Below are 18,968 nucleotides of genomic sequence, written 5' to 3' on the forward strand. Positions count from 1 at the left end.
CATCATGATGGTCGCATCCATGTTTGGCGACATCGCGGTGAACGCACATTGGAAGCGTGTATTCGTCATCGCCATACTGGCGTATCACCCGGCATGATGGTATGGGGTGCCATTGGCTACACGTCTCGGTAACCTCTTGCTCGCACTGACTGCACTTTGAACAGTGGACGTTACATTTCAGATGTGTTACGACCCGTGGCTCTACCCTTCATTCGACCCTGCGAAACCCTACATTTCAGCAGGATAATGCACGACCGCATGTTGCAGCTCCTGTACGGGCCTTTCTGGATACAGAAAATGTTCGGCTGCTGCCCTGGCCAGCACATTCTCCAGATCTCTCACCGATTGAAAACGTCCGGCCAATGGTGTCCGAGCAACTGGCTCGTCACAGTACGCCAGTCACTACTCTTGATGAACTGTGGTATCGTGTTGAAGCTTCATGGGCAGCTGTACCCGTACACGCCATCCAACCTCTGTTTGACTCAATGCCCAGGCGTATCAAGGCAGTTATTACGGCCAGAGGTGGTTGTTCTGGGTACTGATTTCTCAGGATCTATGCACCCAAATTGGGTGAAAATGTAATCACATGTCAGTTCTAGTGTAATATATTTGTCCAATGAATACCCGTTTATCATCTGCAGTTGTTCCTGGTGTAGCAATTTTAATGGCCAGTAGTTTATTTCGCACGTATATGCAGACATATTTCACCAGTATCTCTAGCGAATTTTGCCCTGCTGTTTCTTTTTCATGCAGCTCAACCTCTAAGCACCTGAACTGTGTGTCGTACAACAATATTATTTGCAGATACATGCAGTGATGTATGTAGGCGAAATGTGTTGCTATTAGAGTCAGTAGTAAGGAAGAACTAAATAGTAACGTCATGCTAGATGCGGAAGCTTTACTGCATGAACAGTGAAAATATTTGAAATTATTTGTAAAGTTCGTTGCAAGTCACTAATTGCTTTCATCCTCAAATATTGGATGAATACTGTCTGACTATTTGCCCGTCTTAAGCTGCGCTTCTTTGTGACCCCATTTGGCAGGTAGACGGTCCTTACCACCACAGTGGTTCTTGCCAGATGGTAAATGATATATGTACCAAGTTTGGCTGAAATATATCCAGTGGTTTAGGAGAAGAAACATACAGAGATACATCCATTCCAGTTATATTGTTGTTATATATGGTCAAGTTATCAAAACGATGATTTCGTAAGTAATGGTACGCACAGGGGCATGTAATTTTGTTGTGCAGTTTAATGCACTTAAGTCTTCTAACAGCGAGGTAAACAAATACATTGAAACGACTGTGTGTCCAAAAATGTTCAAATGCGTGTGAAAACTTATGGGACTTAACTGCTAAGGTCATCAGTCCCTAAGATTACACACTACTTAACCTAAATTATCCTAAGGACAAACACACACACCAACGCCCGAAGGAGGACTCGAACCTCCGCCGGGACCAGCCGCACAGTCCATGACTGCAGCGCCAACTGCGTGTGTGTGTTTCTTTTCTTTTTTTTTTTTTTTTTTTTTTTAACTGAAGGCATAATTAACTTTTAGTGGCATTTGAGAGTGCCTGAAAAAACAAGTACAGTTATGCAACTCCAGTTAATGTTGGAAATGAAACTTTTACAAAAATATCCGAGAAATGTGATAAGGAAAGGCGGCCGGAACCGGCTGTTGCCGTATAGACATTGCCTGATGGGACCGTCGCGCCAGCAAAAACATCAGCCTACGCTAGTAACTCTCCGCGTACGAACAGCCCTTGTCATCCTCAGCCCACCGGCGTAACGGGAGGCGGATATTGAGGGGCACACTGCTCTCCCGACCGCTCTCAGTTTTCGTGACAGGAGCCGCTACTTCTCAGTCAAGTAGCTGCTCACTTGGCCTCACAAGGGCTGAGTGCATCCAGTTTGCCAACAGCGCTCGGCAGACAGCACGGTAACCCATCAAACGGCAGCGGCGCTTAACTTCGGCGATGTTACCACCGCGGCAAGGCTGTTGACCTACGCTACTAACGTGAAACGCGTTTCAAGCCACTACCGTTCTCGACAACAACAGTAGTGCGTTGATCACAGTACCTCGAGGTAGGCTAGCGCTACTTTCGCTTATGACGATGCCCCCTGCTATACAGCACAAGGAGTGGTTATTAAGGCCCACTGAGAGTTGGCTGCCCCGGATGGAGACTTGCGCGACGGGGGCGGAGGAAGGCGCGAGATGGCTGTTGGGGCAGGTCGGCGCCGCGTCGGCGGTATCTCAGCGGGAGATGTCGCCAACGGTGTGTGAGCGGCTGGCCGCGGGCGCCGCGGACCGAAATAACAGCAGTCAGACTCTGGCCGAGGCGCAGGCGTGAGCCGAGTGCCGTCTGCACCTGCAGCCGCGCACCCGTCACCAGGACACAAGTCTCCGTCACCGTCACCAGCACCCTCTGCTCTGCACTCTGCTCGTGCTGGCCGACCCCCAGCGCCGCTCTCGCGGGCCGGATTTTTGCGCTCGCCCGTACTCGGTGACGAGCCCTAAATCATTTCAGCTACGCACCTGAGGAAAAAACAGCTCCTTACATACCACTACGACTACAAGAACTGCGGCGTGGGACTAAAGGTCAGGTAAGACACGGCCGCATATCTGCCTCCGTCCTGCCTTCGCGAATTATTCACCAGCGCATTCCGCGAAAGTGCAGTTGCACAAGCATCCACCGAGTGCTAGGTAACGAATCGTGCCACACAAACGCCAGTCACCACTGCACAATCCTGCCGAACTGCTGAAAACGAGAGGGGGATACATCTGTTACGACCAATGTTTTCTCACTTTACGGCAACGCATCTGTCTCGGCGCGTCTAACGAGATGTTCCGTTTGTAGAATCACGTCCGCCATGTGTATTCGCGTGCAGATCGCCTCGCTGAGAGCTGTGTGACGGGCTCTGATTGGTGTTACACGATTTCTTCACACGGGGCCAAAAAAACGGCCGGCGGCCATGTTTGCGAGCGTGACGTCAGCTGAACGCCGATGTAAAGAAGTTTTAAGAATAGTTTTTTCCACTATTAAACGGTTGTTCCTATCTCAGATACCAATAAAAAACGTGTACAGATAAGGCATCACGAAATTATAAGCAATATTGTTTTAGAAACACAAAATACGGCCGTTAAGATAGCTTACATGTTGCTCGTTCTGTGGCGGGCTGCCATCTTGGAAAACTGTTTTAATATAATTTCGCCTACAACATATGTTGTTAATAGTTTGCGTTTGTGAACTTCTGCAGTGAACGAAATACTTCACCGCTAATTACTATAAAGAGCTTTCGTTTACTTGGATATAACTTTTAAGTCCTCTTTTTCACAAACATTTTACATACACTTAACGTAAAATAGAGAGTTTTTTGTAACAAGTACTTAGTTCTTACCTTAGTTTACGAAGGCTGAAATGTTTTTAGGTACACGTTGCGTCCAACAATTACGTGTTATAGCCTATAACTAATTAATACAGAAATCTCTGGAAGTTGGTGCATGCTGAAAAAAGGGTCTAATTTTAAACTCACGTGACGTATCACATAGCATGTTTCTTTCTTTTTCTCTCTGTTTGATACATATCCTATCCGGAGAAAGTCACGCTAGTTGCTGATGGTGTCAACTGTGCAGTCAATAAATTCTTATTTGTATCAAATTTTCTATTTAACAACACTTTGATCTGTTTTACTTATGAACTCAGTATTGTGATATGCTTTCTCTCGACCTCTAGCTACACTTCCTTTCAAAGAAGTAACCTCTATAACATTGTCGGATCCAGGGGAGTTTGTAGCGTTATTCTCTCTCGGAATGATACTTCGTCAACAGTGCCGTTTATTTCTGTTAGAATAAATGAATCGCCTCATAATAAACTTTAACAGAAATTAATTAACAATATAGCCTGAATTTACGTTTCTATTAAAGAAAGAGTTGCCCATACAAGGGTTAAATTATCATCACCAGCGCACGGAACAGCTGGCACTGTTTTTCTTCACTGTGCGTACACACATATTGTGAACCATTAATATCACATGCTTTCACCCCCTACTTGTTAAAGAACTGGAGCCATTAACGAAATGTACCGCCAGTAACTTTTGCATGTAACCATTTTATTATTGTTTTTTAGTATCGTGTCTGTGACTGTCACAGTTTAGTAATTTTCTTGAAAATAAAAACTAAAATAACTGTCTGAAAAATGCCAACTAACCATCTATAGCTCCTGCCTCCAGAAACACTAAAGGAAAACTTAAATTTAGAGTCAGACTTGACATGTTTATTAGTCATAGCCACATTGAGGAGTTGTTGAATAATCAGCGCTCTTTCTCTGGCTTATTCCGTGCACTCGCAAAATAAATCACTTCATGGAGCTCCTGCCAGTCACATATATCATTGTAAAATAAGAAAAACGAACTCTTTTGTACTTTTTTATAATTATTTTGTCTTTGTGCAACTGTTCAGCATAACCAAAGATGGATTATTTTATCACTTTCACATATCTTGCCTATAACAAAAGTGAGAAGTAATTTTTCATTTTCCTTAGCACAAATATATTTCTCCACTCATTTATTAGCATCGAATTTCCGGGATCAGTAAATATAAAAGCACAATACACAGCAGACAGCTATTAAGTTCTCGAAGTACATGCACCTTCAATAATTCATGCATGACAGCATAAGAGCGCTTAATGTGATAACTAATCCATTTCCATATTAGGTGAAAATTGAGGATATTAACTGATTTGTAGAGTGGTGAATGTCTAATACTCATACTGTGAAATAAAATTGATTGAAGGACTTCCCTCTATTTCTTCAAACTGAGCATGTGCTTAACTGGAAGGTACAGGTTTTTTTATTTATGTTAGATATTTATTACTTTCTTTGTTAGGAAGGCACGCTATTGTTTTGAGGCAGTTCTCAAGTTGGTTTTGGTATAGCCTCCTCCGCGATAGAAAAAAAAATTCAGCCAATTTTTTTTAGTTGCTTTTTAGCCGAGAAAAGTTGCTCTGAAGTGGCCATCAGAGCTAGAGGCTGTGAACTATATTTATAACAATACTGTGTGTATACCTGGTGTATCTGATCCATGAAACAAAACTGTAAGTCAAGATACACATAGAGATTGTGGCTGTGAAGGTATGAGTAGCTATTAGAAAGATCTATCGTAACATGTATTTGCATGGAAACATGGAAAAGAACTGTAATACACTAACTTTTGTTCCACCTTCCCCAACGTACACTGAGTATCTGAGATCCATAGCGATCGACTGGAGCAAAACGCCCACGAGCGCTTGGAAAATTGTGTTATTAACTGTGTGGGTCATTCTTGGAGTTTAATGAATGAGCTACACAGACATACGCGACAGACGAATACAGTCGTACCAAACAGACTAGTGGGATGAGCGCAAACAGTTCCTGGTAAGCTCAGCGTGGCTAGGGAGGGAGCGGGACAACGATCGAGTGTGAGAGAGAGATAGTGAGCAAAAGAGCGAGAAGGGGATGAAGGGGAAAAAGTAAAGATATATGATGATGGAGGGGAAGGACCATATTTTACAACTGTAATGAAAGTCATATTTAGGTCAAACGCCTTTCGATTTAATTCCGTGCATCTTCCGTGGCCACTGTAACAATGTGGATTTCCTTACAAGATTATAAACAGTTCTCAAGTTTAAGTTACTACTATTAAACAGTATTAATTTACAATTATTACTCACGAATTTTTTATACTTCATTTCTAATCTTCTTCTACACATCGGTATTCGATTTTAGTACACTGAACTTTCACTGACACTGAATACGTTTCCGTTTTCATGTTGTATAGATCCACTTAACCTTGTACAAAACAGAGTCTTTAAGAATGTGTGTAGACATACCCGTCGAGACAGATGACTGTTGACAAAAGAACCATTCTTTGCCAATGGGCAAAGAATTATATCTCTGGATGCAGCCAGTTAGTCAGAAGCAGCATATAATCGTAGAACTTGAACTAAGGACGGCACACGCTGCAAACCTTACATGTAAATCTCTCGTAAACTACGTTTACATGTGACACATCTTCCGGAACATGAAAGCCGAATTTCGGAAACCGTTTCTCGTTGTTCTGTTTACATGATAAAGCCTGAAAAGGATTTGCTAGCCCCGTTAAATATGGCCTCTGGAAAACGGCTGTTCTAGATTCCGATTTAGTCAGCACAATCGCTAGTGCTCTTCAGTTAAATATTAGAGGTGTAGACATCTTCATGCTCAGTCCAATATTTCTACTTTTCCTTCATTTCGCTTATATTATCTGAAAATTTTTAAAAATGAGAAGTAACCTGACAACCCAAGCACTGTCTCAAAATCGTTTGTGCGTTTACATGGGAGCGAAAATCGATTTGGAATTGGAAAACCGCAGCTGGAACTGAATTACCAGAACCGATTTTGGCGTCTTTACATGACCAGGCAGAAGGGATACTGGGAAATCAGTTTACGAAATCCGGTTTTGGGAGCCCCACGTAAACAAACTCATAGATAGAGGGCCATATACATAGACGTTACTACGAAGCTACTCACTACACTGACAAAAACAAACACCGTCCGAATAGGCCCTGAAGGTCCAACGGTACCGACCGGCCGCCGTATCATCCTCAGCCCTTAGGCGTCACAGGATGCGGGTACGGAAGGGCATGTGGTCAGCACCAGCACACCATTGCCAGTTTTCAAATCGTTCAAATGACTCTGAGCACTATGGGACTCAACATCTGAGTACCCTAGAACTTAGAACTACTTAAACCTAACTAACCTAAAGACATCACACACATCCATGCCCGAGGCAGGATTTGAACCTGCGACCGTAGCGGTCTCGCGGTTCCAGACTGAAGCGCCTAGAACCGCTCTGCCACACCGGCCGGCGTCAGTTTTCCTGACTGGTGTCTTTACTTCTCAGTCAAGTAGCTCCTCAATTGACCTCGCAAGGGCTGAGTGCACCATTCTTGTCAACAGCACTGGCAGACCCGGACGGTAACCCATCCAAGCCTGACAGCGCTTAACTTCGGTGATCTGAGAGGAACCGGTGTTACCATTGCGGCAAGGCCGTTGGCATTTACTACACTGGCGGAATAAAAATCGCAGCACCAAGAAGGAGCTGAGTGAACGAAAATTTGTAAGTGTGTTTCTACATCTGAAAGACGATCTCCATTGAAATTTCGCGTAAGTCACATAGGAGAGACGCTAGCACTGCCACTATGAAGATGCAAATCAGGATTGCTTTAAATACATGCTGTAACGCTCGTCAGCGTTAGTTACCTTTGAGATTGGACGTGGTGAGCTGATGTTAGTCAACATTGCATTTAAGGTGACAAAGACGCCATTATCAACCTCTCATTGACTTTGATTTGGGACGTGTAATAGGGCTAAGAGAAACTGGAAGTTCTTTCTTTGATACTGCATAAAGACTTGGCAGGAATGTGGCCACTGTACATGATGGGTGGCGGGAGAGTTTATGAGAATGTACCCTCACCAGACCGGATTCTGGACGAGCACGTGTCACTACCTAGAGAGAAGACCATAGTATTCGTCGTTTGGCTCTGGCATACCGTACTGTATCTGCAGCAGCAATTTGAGCATCAGTTGGCACCACACAAGGAACTGTTACAAATCGGTTACGTTAAGGACAGTTCCGAGCCAGACGCCCTGTAGCGCGTGATCCACTGCCCCAAACCACAGCCATTTACGACTTCAGCGCTGTCAAGCGAGAGCTCATTGGAGAGTAGAGTGGAGGTCTATTGTGTTTTGTGCTGAAAGGTGATTCTGCCTCGGTGCCAGTGATGGCCCGTTGTTGATTAGAAGGAGGCCTACGACCAACCTGTCTGTGAGTTAGACAGACTGGCTAGACAGACTGCACTTACACGTTGAGTTATGGTTTGGGGTTCGATTTAGTATAACAGCATGGGCACTCTAGTGGTTATAGGACACACACTCACAGTAAATTTGTACGACAGTCTGGTGGTTCGACCTGTTGTACTGCGATTCATGAACAGCATTCCAGGGGGTGTTTTCCAACAGGAGAACGGTCCCCAACATACTGCTGTCGTAACCCAACATGCTCTACAGAGCGTCGATCATCAGATCTGTTTCCAATCGAGTGCGTATGGGACATCATCAGACGGTAAGTCCAGCGTCATCCACGAACGCAGTAACTGTCCCTGAATTGACCGACCAAGTGCAACAGACGTGGAACTCTACTCCACAAACTCATATCCGGCACCTGTACAACACGGTGCATACAGGTTTGCATCCTTGCATTCAACTTTCTGGCGTTTACACCGGTTATTAATGTACCAGCATTTCACTTTTGCAATGGATTATCTCGCGCTTACTTCAACCTGTGATCTTGCAATCTTAATCACTCAATCATGTTACCTAGATAAATGTATTCCCGAAAGTTCATTACCCTACATTAATTATTTTCTGGTGATGTATTCAAATGATTACAACTGACAAACGAAGCTGTAATGTTATTAATTTCGAGTTTTTCGTTGCTGTTAATTGCATAGACTAAAGACGTGCACATATTAACGACAATTCTCCTCATTGTCAAATATAGTTAAGAATTCAGCAGAAGTGCAGCAAGGGGCAAATGAGCAACTGTATTTGGTCTCTTAAGTTAACAGGAATATTTATGCCCAAATTTGTAACATTTTAAAGTATTCTGTAAAGCTTCGATATGTACAAGTAGAAAGAAGCTTCCTTATAAAATCTCTGTATTTGAGCTTTTATTTTTGCGTGGTTCGCATGTGTTGCTTAAATCGTGTAACCTACTGAGACTATCTTCAGCTATTTGTGACAGTTTGTGCTACATTTTACCACTTTTGGGACTTATTACTACATTTAGAGTTACGTTGCGTGGCAATAGTGGTAAGACATATTTCTTCAGGTAATACACTCTTTTATTTTGATCGAAATCTCTACCCAATAATTACTGACACGTGATGTCTATAAATCACTTTAAGAGAATGCTGGTTTGGTTACCTCAACATGCAATTGGTTTCTATCCCGGTTTTGTCCGATCATATGTAGCGCTCCATCTCTGATGAACTCGCTACAAATTTACTTGTCTTGGCAGCAGTCCACTGTACATCTAATGATCTCGTCGACCATGAATCATTAAACTCTGAATTTCACTCCCTTCTTTCTTCTCTGAGGCAGTGTTGCTTTGTGAGATCAGAAACAACTTTCCTTATCACGTTTCTTTCGAATCATGCCTTACAACGTCGTCATTATCATTGTCGTCATCGTCATTATCATAATCGTCATCATCATTCCAAGATGCTACTCCAGTCGGGTGTAAAATGAATGTGAGCAACGGAAATACTGAACGCGAAAATGAAGATTTGGCCCTGTTTGACTACCCCCTGAAGCAGATCTTAGTATCTGTTAATGGTGATTATCTCCTTCTTGCACTTTAACATATAAATTACAACATAAACAAAAATGAATGTTTAAGGGAACTAGTAACTACCAAATGATAAATGCTTTTTCCGGTTACACATTCATTGTAGATTAAAACCCCTTTACATTACAAATGTTTATATATCACTGTCCAATGCGACTGATCAATTGCCCAAATCTGCCCCTTTTTAAGGCTACGTGAGCTAATATGAATAACGTGAGATGACTGACATCATCTACAAACCAAACACTAGAAGACACTACTTTCAAAGATCATCTACAGTGGTATGCAACTTCAATGGATATAAAATGTACGTGATCACAGCTGTTTAGTTTTATAGCCTTAATAAGCAGAATCAGTTAGCAATATCACCGTATGTACTGCATCCGGTGCATTTGAGTGATGGTTCTCGTACACATCTGCATCGGTGGAAGAACCCCATCCACAAAATAAGACTCTTTCGAACACTAGGACGGCAGGAGGCGGTCCACTAACTATTATAGTTTAATACTGTCTTCTCTTCTCTGTGTTCTACAGACAAGAAACGCGAACTCCCAGCCACAAGGACGGAATTCAGATAACGTCTCTACATGAGTATAGACAGAAGAAGTGCTCTCAATCACTGAATGCTGCATACTCAACGACGACTCCCTACCCGGAGGCGAAGTTCATAATCGTATAAGTTCGCAAGAGTACAGTGCCTAACTGTTCTAACCATAAAATCTCCTGAGAGCAAAGACAGCAAATCCGTCTGTATCAACAAAAGCTGATACTGAGTGACCGTCAAACACGGGCACTCAAAACGGAAGACTACTTCTTTCCACCTCTGGCTTCCCAGCATAGCTCGGCTCCCTCCCTCAGAACTCAGAAGGCGAATCATATTCTCTAAACCACGGAATATTCTCCCTCTGTACAGACTCTTCCGAACGCCGACCAACCATCTTTTAGTCTTTTTGTCGTCCAGCACGGAAAGTTTGCGAGGAAATACCTATACTCATACAATGGTACGCTTCTCAGAGTAAAAATCCTCGGAAATAACGCAGCCTGCGATTTCCGAGGTAACGCTTCCCCGTTCCTCTCTGCTGCGTCCAAGATTTTCAGAGTTTCCCAAGTATTATCCGGTTATCCTTCCGGCCCCCGCTACAATATCGGCCGACCGCCGCTGTATTGTGCTTCCGCGCTCAGGTGCCCAGACCGTCCGTCTTGGCACTTACTATGTGAAGCAGGACCAACACACCTGTGCGGGCCGGCCGCGGTGGTCTAGCGGTTCAGGCGCTCAGTCCGGAATCGCGCGACTGCTACGGTCGCAGGTTCGAATCCTGCTTCGGGCATGGATGTGTGTGATGTCCTTAGGTTCAAGTAGTTCTAAGTTCTAGGGGACTGATGACCACAGATGTTAAGTCCCATAGTGCTCAGAGTCAGTTGAACCATCTGAAGTATAGGCAATCATTCATTACACCTATTTGATAATAAAGACACTCCGTCACCTTTCATGCAATAAGCGTTAACAATTATTTACAAGGTGTACGTGACAATGTCAGTCTTCTTTAAATATTCATATATACGATGTACAACCTACCAAATGATACCCAATTCCGGTTGTAAATCACGGCAAAGTGTATAGATGAGTACTTGTAAGGTGCGAAATTATAGCCACCTTACATTATCATCATCATAGTATCATCACTATCATCATCACTATAATTATGTTGATCGCCTGCGTTCCATCTTCCTCCACCTCCTTCTGAACCATTTGCCACTCGCAGTTTCTAATGGTCATTCGCATACCAAGGAAGCTGATATTCATTTCTGCTGCTGAGTGACCTTCAAACAACATCATCTTTTTCAGTGTTCTGTGGAAAGCCGTACTATATGTCATTTGACTTTGAATCGAGTAAATCTTGTCCTGGTCGTTTTCATATTTTAATTCATTTTATGGCTTAAGTGGAAACGTCCTCCATAAACGGTTGGAGGACTTCTAGACCAGGTGAACCTAACAATAAAATTCGAAACACTGTTCACTATACGAGACGCTTCATGTCTCATCTCTAGATACCAGACTTTAATGCACTAATGATTTGTAAAATACACAGGCAAAATCCAAACAAACTGATAAACAAGCAAATTTCACTTCTTCGTCGGGTGCGTTCATCGAACACCGTCATCTTATAAGTACATAAGACCTTGTAGTTTCAGCACGTACCACAACAGTTTCAGCAGCATATTTGTTATTGAAACTGTTTTGATACACGCCGAAACATCCCAAAAGATTCACTTACCACCTAATGATATTCGCTTAACGCTGCTGGTAGAGAATATTCATTCGAACTGTCTGTCCTAGGTACAATTTTATCACTAGGTCAACTTAACAAGATGAACAAAACCAAACTTTTATGTGTCATACTGGAATTGTTTGGCAATTACAAGGTAAAGACGCAGGGAATGGTTAGAAAACGAACAGACTCGTGAGAAGCTAGTCAGTCAGGAAAACTTCGAGGCTGGATTGAAAATGAATAGAGAAAAGTCAAGATGGTGGTTTTAATGCTTCAAGTGTTCTACATAGTCTATCCACACTTGGGTACAAAGCATAGAACGTTCATAGAACCACGTGAGTCTTTCATTGTGATGTTGTTCTACTCGCGCGTCACACTGACTTGAATATCTGTTATGTCGTCAAAGCGTTGACCCTTCATGTGAATCTCCGTATTTTGTCGTAGCTTCATGTTGCTAAGGCCAAGTCTCCTCACCCGTGTCGGCTTTTACCCAAAAAAGATTTGTCCGCGGTTTCCATTTAACTCAAGTCGCGGCAGGCGTCCATGCGTCATTGTTTCTGTTCGAGAGTCAAGGTGCACGGCACAAACTTTGCATACAACTTTTCTCTTCTTCAAAAACTTCTGGGGAATGTTGTGAACTCTTGGTTTAGAGATGTTACTGCAGCATGATTCGTGGCACAACAACGCTGACGCACTTGCCGGAGAACGTTCACTGCTCACCACTGTCTGATCTCAACTAAGTGGTCGAATGCATGTTTGTTGTTTACTGTTGTTAATTCAAGCTGCCACCGTAGATACTGCGCTGATGTCGCTTATAAGCCAGGAATAAAAACAGTCTCGGAACTTCTTGGACGGACAGTTCTTGTATGTAAATGTGACAGGAAGCTACATAAATAATACAACCACATTGATTAGGCGAACAGAATATGTTCAGGAACTCACACATTAAGGACGCATGCACGCTAGATACACGTCGGAAACCGAGACGTTTCACCAGTACAACTATAGTTTGTTCGTCATAAGAATCGTACCTACATTGGCGTTGTTACCGTCTTGGAAGTAAGTCTTACTTACATATTAGATATCTTACTACTAAGTTACGGTAAATGCAACTTTCAGATATTTTAATGTATTAAAAGCCATCAGTGTTTCTCTTAATCATGCTTTAGCTATGCAGTTTTTATTTCAAAAATCGTGTACAGCCGCAGTCTCTGCACTGTTGTGGTCTGATTGTCGCGTTGCCGGCTGCGGTGGTCTAGCGGTTCTGGCGCTGCAGTCCTGAACCGCGGGTCTGCTACGGTCGCAGGTTCGAATCCTGCTCGGGCATGGGTGTGTGTGGTGTCCTTAGGTTAGTTAGGTTTAAGTAGTTCTAAGTTCTAGGGGACTTATGACCTGAGATGTTGAGTCCCATAGTGCTCAGAGCCATTTGAACCATTTGATTGTCGCGCTGGCAACACGCAGTGTGAAAATGGGTAACGCTGCTTCCTGCTCAGTAGTGAAACACGCGCGTCGAGCACCGTTAAAAGGTTGTCCTTAGTGGGTTTTTTTTCAAGTCTACAGAAAAAAATCGGCTTTGAAATTTTCTGAGGAACTTTATTTACTACAGTGAAGGCATTATTTTTAAACGGTATGCGTAGCTGACACTAGCAGGTTTTATAAAACCCAGATGATGTTCCGTATCCAATCACAAAACGCAATGGTGTGAACTGGATCAAGGGACGTACTACACATTACATTCTGACAGAAGAAAATAAAAGCAATCTGAGGAAAAGCGAAAAAAAAAGTTTGCAAATTTCTTAAAACTTATGATTAACAAAAAAGTAACTCACTGAAATCGACTGGAAAAAAGAAAACTGAATAAAAGTTGATCTGGAAAGTTTCAACAGATATCCACCAATCTTACATTTCATCGCCAACGGATATACATTAAAAGTTAAAGTTTTAAACGCGCAGACCTCGATAAAACAAAAAGAAAGTATATACCCATAACTGTCAATACTTGAAATTCAAGTTTGATATTCTACAATGTGCACAAGAATTCATAATGCTGGAAAAAAATCGGTAGCGTTGTAGAATGGTAATCACATAGTTCATAGACTGCTAGTTCAAAACTCGCTCCGGTCGTCATTTTTTTCTTTCAGTTAGGAATACCTGTATCTGTTAAAAGTCTAGTTCATGAAATTTATGTTAATTAATACATATTTAACCATATATTTTATGAAAAATGCACGTCTTCTTGTTTATAATTACATGCTGCACGTAAAATTCCACTTTTCATTGCAAATATAAATTCTTGATCATCGATATTTTATAAAAGATTTTTAATAAAGGTTGCTTAAAATAAGAAAACATAAGAAATTAAATTTTTTGGGTTAAAAATGAAAAAGCAAGTATTCTTTACTTGAACTATGTCCCTTGTTTTACCAGAGATGTGGTCTCAGACGAACCAGGATGATGAGCATCGTATAAAGATGGAAAAGAATTTCCGTAGCATCGAGCACACGACATAAAAGCCGCATTTTTATAGTTCACACCGTACCACTGCAATGTGAACCGAACTGATATGGAGGGAGTTTAGAGATTACCAGACGCCCGACCCTAAGTAATACCTGCAGTGGCTTCAATATTTAACAATACGGTGAAATCCCTGCAGTACGCTTTCGCGTCGTACACAGGTCGTTCAGAAAAATTACCCTGAGGTTAAGTTAGGAATTTTCATCAGTTTTTTTTAAAAGTACAGTACCTTGTTAGTGTGGCCGAGCGGTTCTACGGTCGCTGGTTCGAATCCTCCCTCGGGCATGGATGTGTGTGACGTCCTTAGGTTAGTAAGTTAAAGTAGTTCTAGGGGAGTGATGACCTAGATGTTAAGTTCCATAGTGCTCAGAGCCATTTGAACCAGTACCATGTTAGCTAAGAACGAGAGCATGTCATGTTTTCCGTCTGGTCCCCTACGAAGCATGCGGTAATGGTGGGGTTTACCGAATATTATTTCGTACTCTTTAAAAATTGAATGGCGTTCGATGCTGTATTCTCTGCTCGTCCCTTTTTACGGGGTGAAAAGTATTTAAACCGACAAACTCTGGGAGGTTGTAGGGGACATCAAAACAAATATTTTTCCCTAATGTCATTTTTTCCTATGAGGATTATTTAAACTGGTGGAGGCCGTATTACGCTCTTCAGTTGTTAGAGGCCTATTACGATCTTCAGTTGTAGGCAACTGCTGTCCACCAGTGTAGTAGTGCATTGTCTCTGTTTACTAATGAAGCGATACACGTAGAGTGAGTACACTGATATGGTTGGTGCGTACTACGTAGCACACCACAACGGACGAGCTGCACAGCGGGTTTATCAACAAAAATATCCTAATCGCTGTATCCCGCATCATACGACCTTTGCTGCTGTGTACGAACGTCTGCGTGAGACCGGGTCATTTAGCAGATTACCTGGACAGGGACGCCGTCGCACGGTAAGAACGCTGCAATTTGAGGAAGCTGTCTTGCAGCATGTGGAGCGGGATCCTTCAATCAGCACTTGTGCAATTGCACGTAACATGGGGACGAATCAGACGAATGTAAGAACAGCCCTTCTAGAGCACTTGTTAGTCCATTTCACTTACAGCGTGTCCACATCCTGGAACCAGTTGATTATCCACCCAGAGCACAGTTCTCGCAGTGTTACCTGGAACAGTGTGAAATGCATCCTACATTTCCATCCTCTGTGTTGTTTACCGCTGAAGCAACGTTCGGGCGTGATGGAGTCTTCAACATGCACAATTTGCATGTTTGAAGTGAGGATAACCCACATGCCACAGTTACTAGCGCTTATTAAGTGCGGTTCTTCGTTAATGTGTGGGTCAGTGTTGTTGGGGACTATTTAACTGGGTCGTATCTGCTACCTAGGCCATTAAATGGCAGGCACTATTACAATTTTCTCGCCAGAGCATTGCCAGAATTGCTGGACGACGTCCCGCTCCCTGCATGGTTCCACCATGACGGCGCGCCGGCACATTTCAGTCGTCGTGTGCGTCGATTTCTGGACCGACGGTTCCCAGAAACGTGGATTAGCAGAGGTGGTCCTGTACCATGGCCTGCTCGATCCCCAGATATGTCCCCTCTGGACTTTTTTGTGTGGGGAGAGATGCGCAACGTTGTTTATGCAACTCCTGTTGCGTCAGAAGAGGATCTGGTTGCCCGGATAGTAGGAGTAGCAGCAGGAACAATTCAAGATACTCCTGGGGTTTTTGTCCCTGTCAGACAGAACATGATCCGACGGTGTAAACTTTGTTTACGTGTCAATGGACGCATTTTTGAAAATCTACTGTAATTGAAATTGGGTTGTGTTAATGTGTTGTATCTTGGTCATAAAAAATGGAAAAGTGTTTGTTGGTTTAATTAATTTGCTGCCAGATAAATCTTCCTCTACCGGTTGAAATACTCCTCATAGGAAAAAATGACATTAGGGAAAAATATTTGTTTTGATGTCCCCTACAACCTCCCAGAGTTTGTCGGTTTAAATACTTTTCACCCTGTATATCTTAACTGCGACTACTCACATCACGGCTGGTTAGTAGGACCAGCTGGCTGGCCAGTGCTGTCCAAGTTCAAAGCGGCGGTACAGCTGTTGTTCCATATTATCGATGAGTCGATGTGCGTGTAACAGACAGCATAAACCGTAACCTCATTATACTACTTGACTGCACTCGACGCAGCTTGGTTTCCGCTCCACGTGAAGCGAAATCCAATGAGATTCTAGCAAACGCGGAAGAATACATGGAGTAATGTTTACATCAGGTTTATTTTTGCGATTAACACGGTATAACTGCTTGGCTGAATTGTACGTTGTCTACATCTGCATCTACATACATACTCCGCAATCCACCATAAGGTGCGTGGCGGAGGGTACCTCGTACCACAACTTGCATCTTCTCTTCCTGTTCCACTCCCAAACAGAAAGAGGGAAAAATGTCTGCCTATATGCCTCTTTACGAGCCCTAATCTCTCTTATCTTATCTTTGGGGTCTTTCCGCGAAATATAAGTTGGCGGCAGTACTGCAGTCAGCCTCAAATGCTGGTTCTCTAAATTTCCTGAGTAGAGATTCACGAAAAGAACGCCTCCTTTCCTCCAGAGACTCCCACCCGAGTTCCTGAAACATTTCCGTAACACTCGCGTGATGATCAAACCTACCAGTAACAAATCTAGCAGCCCACCTCTGAATTGCTTCTATGTCCTCCCTCAATCCGACCTGATAGGGATCCCAAACGCTCGAGCAGTACTCAAGAATAGGTCGTATTAGCGTTTTATAAGCGGTCTCCTTTACAGATGAACCACATCTTCCCAAAATTCTACCTATGAACCGAAGACGACTATCCGCCTTCCCCACAACTGGCATTACATGTAATGTTACGCCCAAATATTTAAACGACGTGATTGTGTCAAGCGCTACAGTACTAATGGAGTATTCAAACGTTAGGGGATTCTTTTTCCTATTCATCTGCATTAATTTACATTTATCTATATTTAGAGTTAGCGGCCACTCCTTACACCAATCACACATCCTGTCCAAGTCATCTTGTATCCTCCTACAGTCACTCAGCGACGACACCTTCCCGTACACCACAGCATCATCAGCAAACAGCCGCACATTGCTATCCACCCTAACCGAGAGATCATTTATGTAGATAGAAAACAACAGCGGACCTACCACACTTCCCTGGAGCACTCCAGATGATACCCTCACCTCCGATGAACACTCACCATCGAGGACAACGTATTGGGTTCTATTACTTAAGAAGTCTTCGAGCCACTCACATATTTGGGAACCAATCCCATATGCTCGAACCTTAGTTAGGAGTCTGCAGTGGGGCACCGAAGCAAACGCAGTTAGGCTGTACCGGTGGAAGTTGTCTGTTCCCCGCTGTGTATTTGACTCGCTTTGGTTCCCTAGAACAGCATTCTGGATTACCTGAAGCTGACGCTTCGGCCGGTGACTGGTGCGAGGTGCCGCTTGCGCTGCCTGGTGGGCGTGGAGCAAGCGAGGCGAGAACTTGCCGGCAGCGACCTGCCGTACTGCCCGCCCGTCCGCATCCGCACCCAAGGAGGAGCGCTCCGCACGGCTGTTCAGTTTGCACGCAACGACATTTAACTCCCAGCCGTGGTCGCTTCTGTACACTGACGACTGTCAGTACCAACAGCAGCTACATCACTCAAGGTTTAGCGGTAAGTACGGGAGAACCCTTAATAGAAAATAAATGTTTTTAAAATGAAGTTCTCGTGACAACCTCATTACTGACGTAACGTCAGCTGCTTAAAACATGGCTCATGTCTGAGTCCTGGACTTCGTCATCTACGTCTACATCCATGTCTACATGATTGCTCTGGAATCGCGCGACCGCTACGGTCGCAGGTTCGAATACTGTCTTGGGCATGGATGTGTGTGATGTCCTTAGGTTAGTTAGGTTTAAGTAGAATAGATTTAAAAGTCACGAAGTCGTTTCTGAAAGTATTTATATGGAAGTGAAAAGTGGACGATAAATGGTTTAGACAAGAAGAGAATAGAAGCTTTCGAAATGTGGTGCTACAGAAGAATGCTGAAGATTAGATGGGTAGATCACGTAACTAATGAGGAGGTATTGAATAGAATTGGGGAGAAGAGGTGCTTGTGGCACAACTTGGCTAGAAGAAGGGATCGGTTGGTAGGACACATTCTGAGACATCGAGGGATCACCAATTTAGTATTGGAGGGCAGCGTGGAGGGTAAAAATCGAAGAGGGAGACCAAGAGATGAATACACTAAGCAGATTCAGAAGGATGTAGGCTGCAGTAGGTACTGGGAGATGAAGAAGCTTGCACAGGATAGAGTAGCATGGGGAGCTGCATCAAACCAGTCTCAGGACTGAAGACAACAACAACCGTTCTAAGTTCTAGGGGACTTATGACCTCAGAAGTTAAGTCCCATAGTGCTCAGAGCCATTTGAACCAAGATTACTCTGCAGGTTCCTGGAATCAATTCAAGCTATTTATCGACCCTTCCACTCTCGAACACCGTGTGGGGAAAACCAACACTTAAATCTTTCCGTGCGAGCTCTAATTTCTCTTATTTTATTATGATAAGCATTCCTCCCTATGTGTGTGGGCGCCAACAAAAATTTTCGCACTCTGAGGACAAAGATGGTGATTCAAACTTTATGAGAAGATCCTGCCGCAACGAAAATCACCTTTGCTTTATGATTGCCATCCCAAGTCGCGTATCATATCCGTGGCACTCTCTAC

General features: G+C 43.4%; 1 protein-coding gene across 2 annotated transcripts in view; it reads left to right on the forward strand.

Moving 5' to 3' along the window:
- Positions 1 to 2,336: 2,336 nt before the first annotated feature.
- The window catches only part of LOC124776785 (homeobox protein Mohawk), a 102,968-nt gene continuing 86,336 nt past the window's right edge, over positions 2,337 to 18,968 (forward strand). Inside the window, exons 1-2 of one of the 2 annotated variants that reach the window (XM_047251924.1) lie at positions 2,337 to 2,606; positions 17,644 to 17,915. The gene's annotated coding sequence lies outside the window, so the exon portion shown is untranslated. The remainder of the gene's footprint in view (positions 2,607 to 17,643; positions 17,916 to 18,968) is intronic. The other variant, XM_047251923.1, reaches the window with a different exon arrangement.

This window comes from Schistocerca piceifrons, chromosome 2, assembly GCF_021461385.2.
Source record: "Schistocerca piceifrons isolate TAMUIC-IGC-003096 chromosome 2, iqSchPice1.1, whole genome shotgun sequence".
NCBI lineage: Eukaryota > Metazoa > Arthropoda > Insecta > Orthoptera > Acrididae > Schistocerca > Schistocerca piceifrons.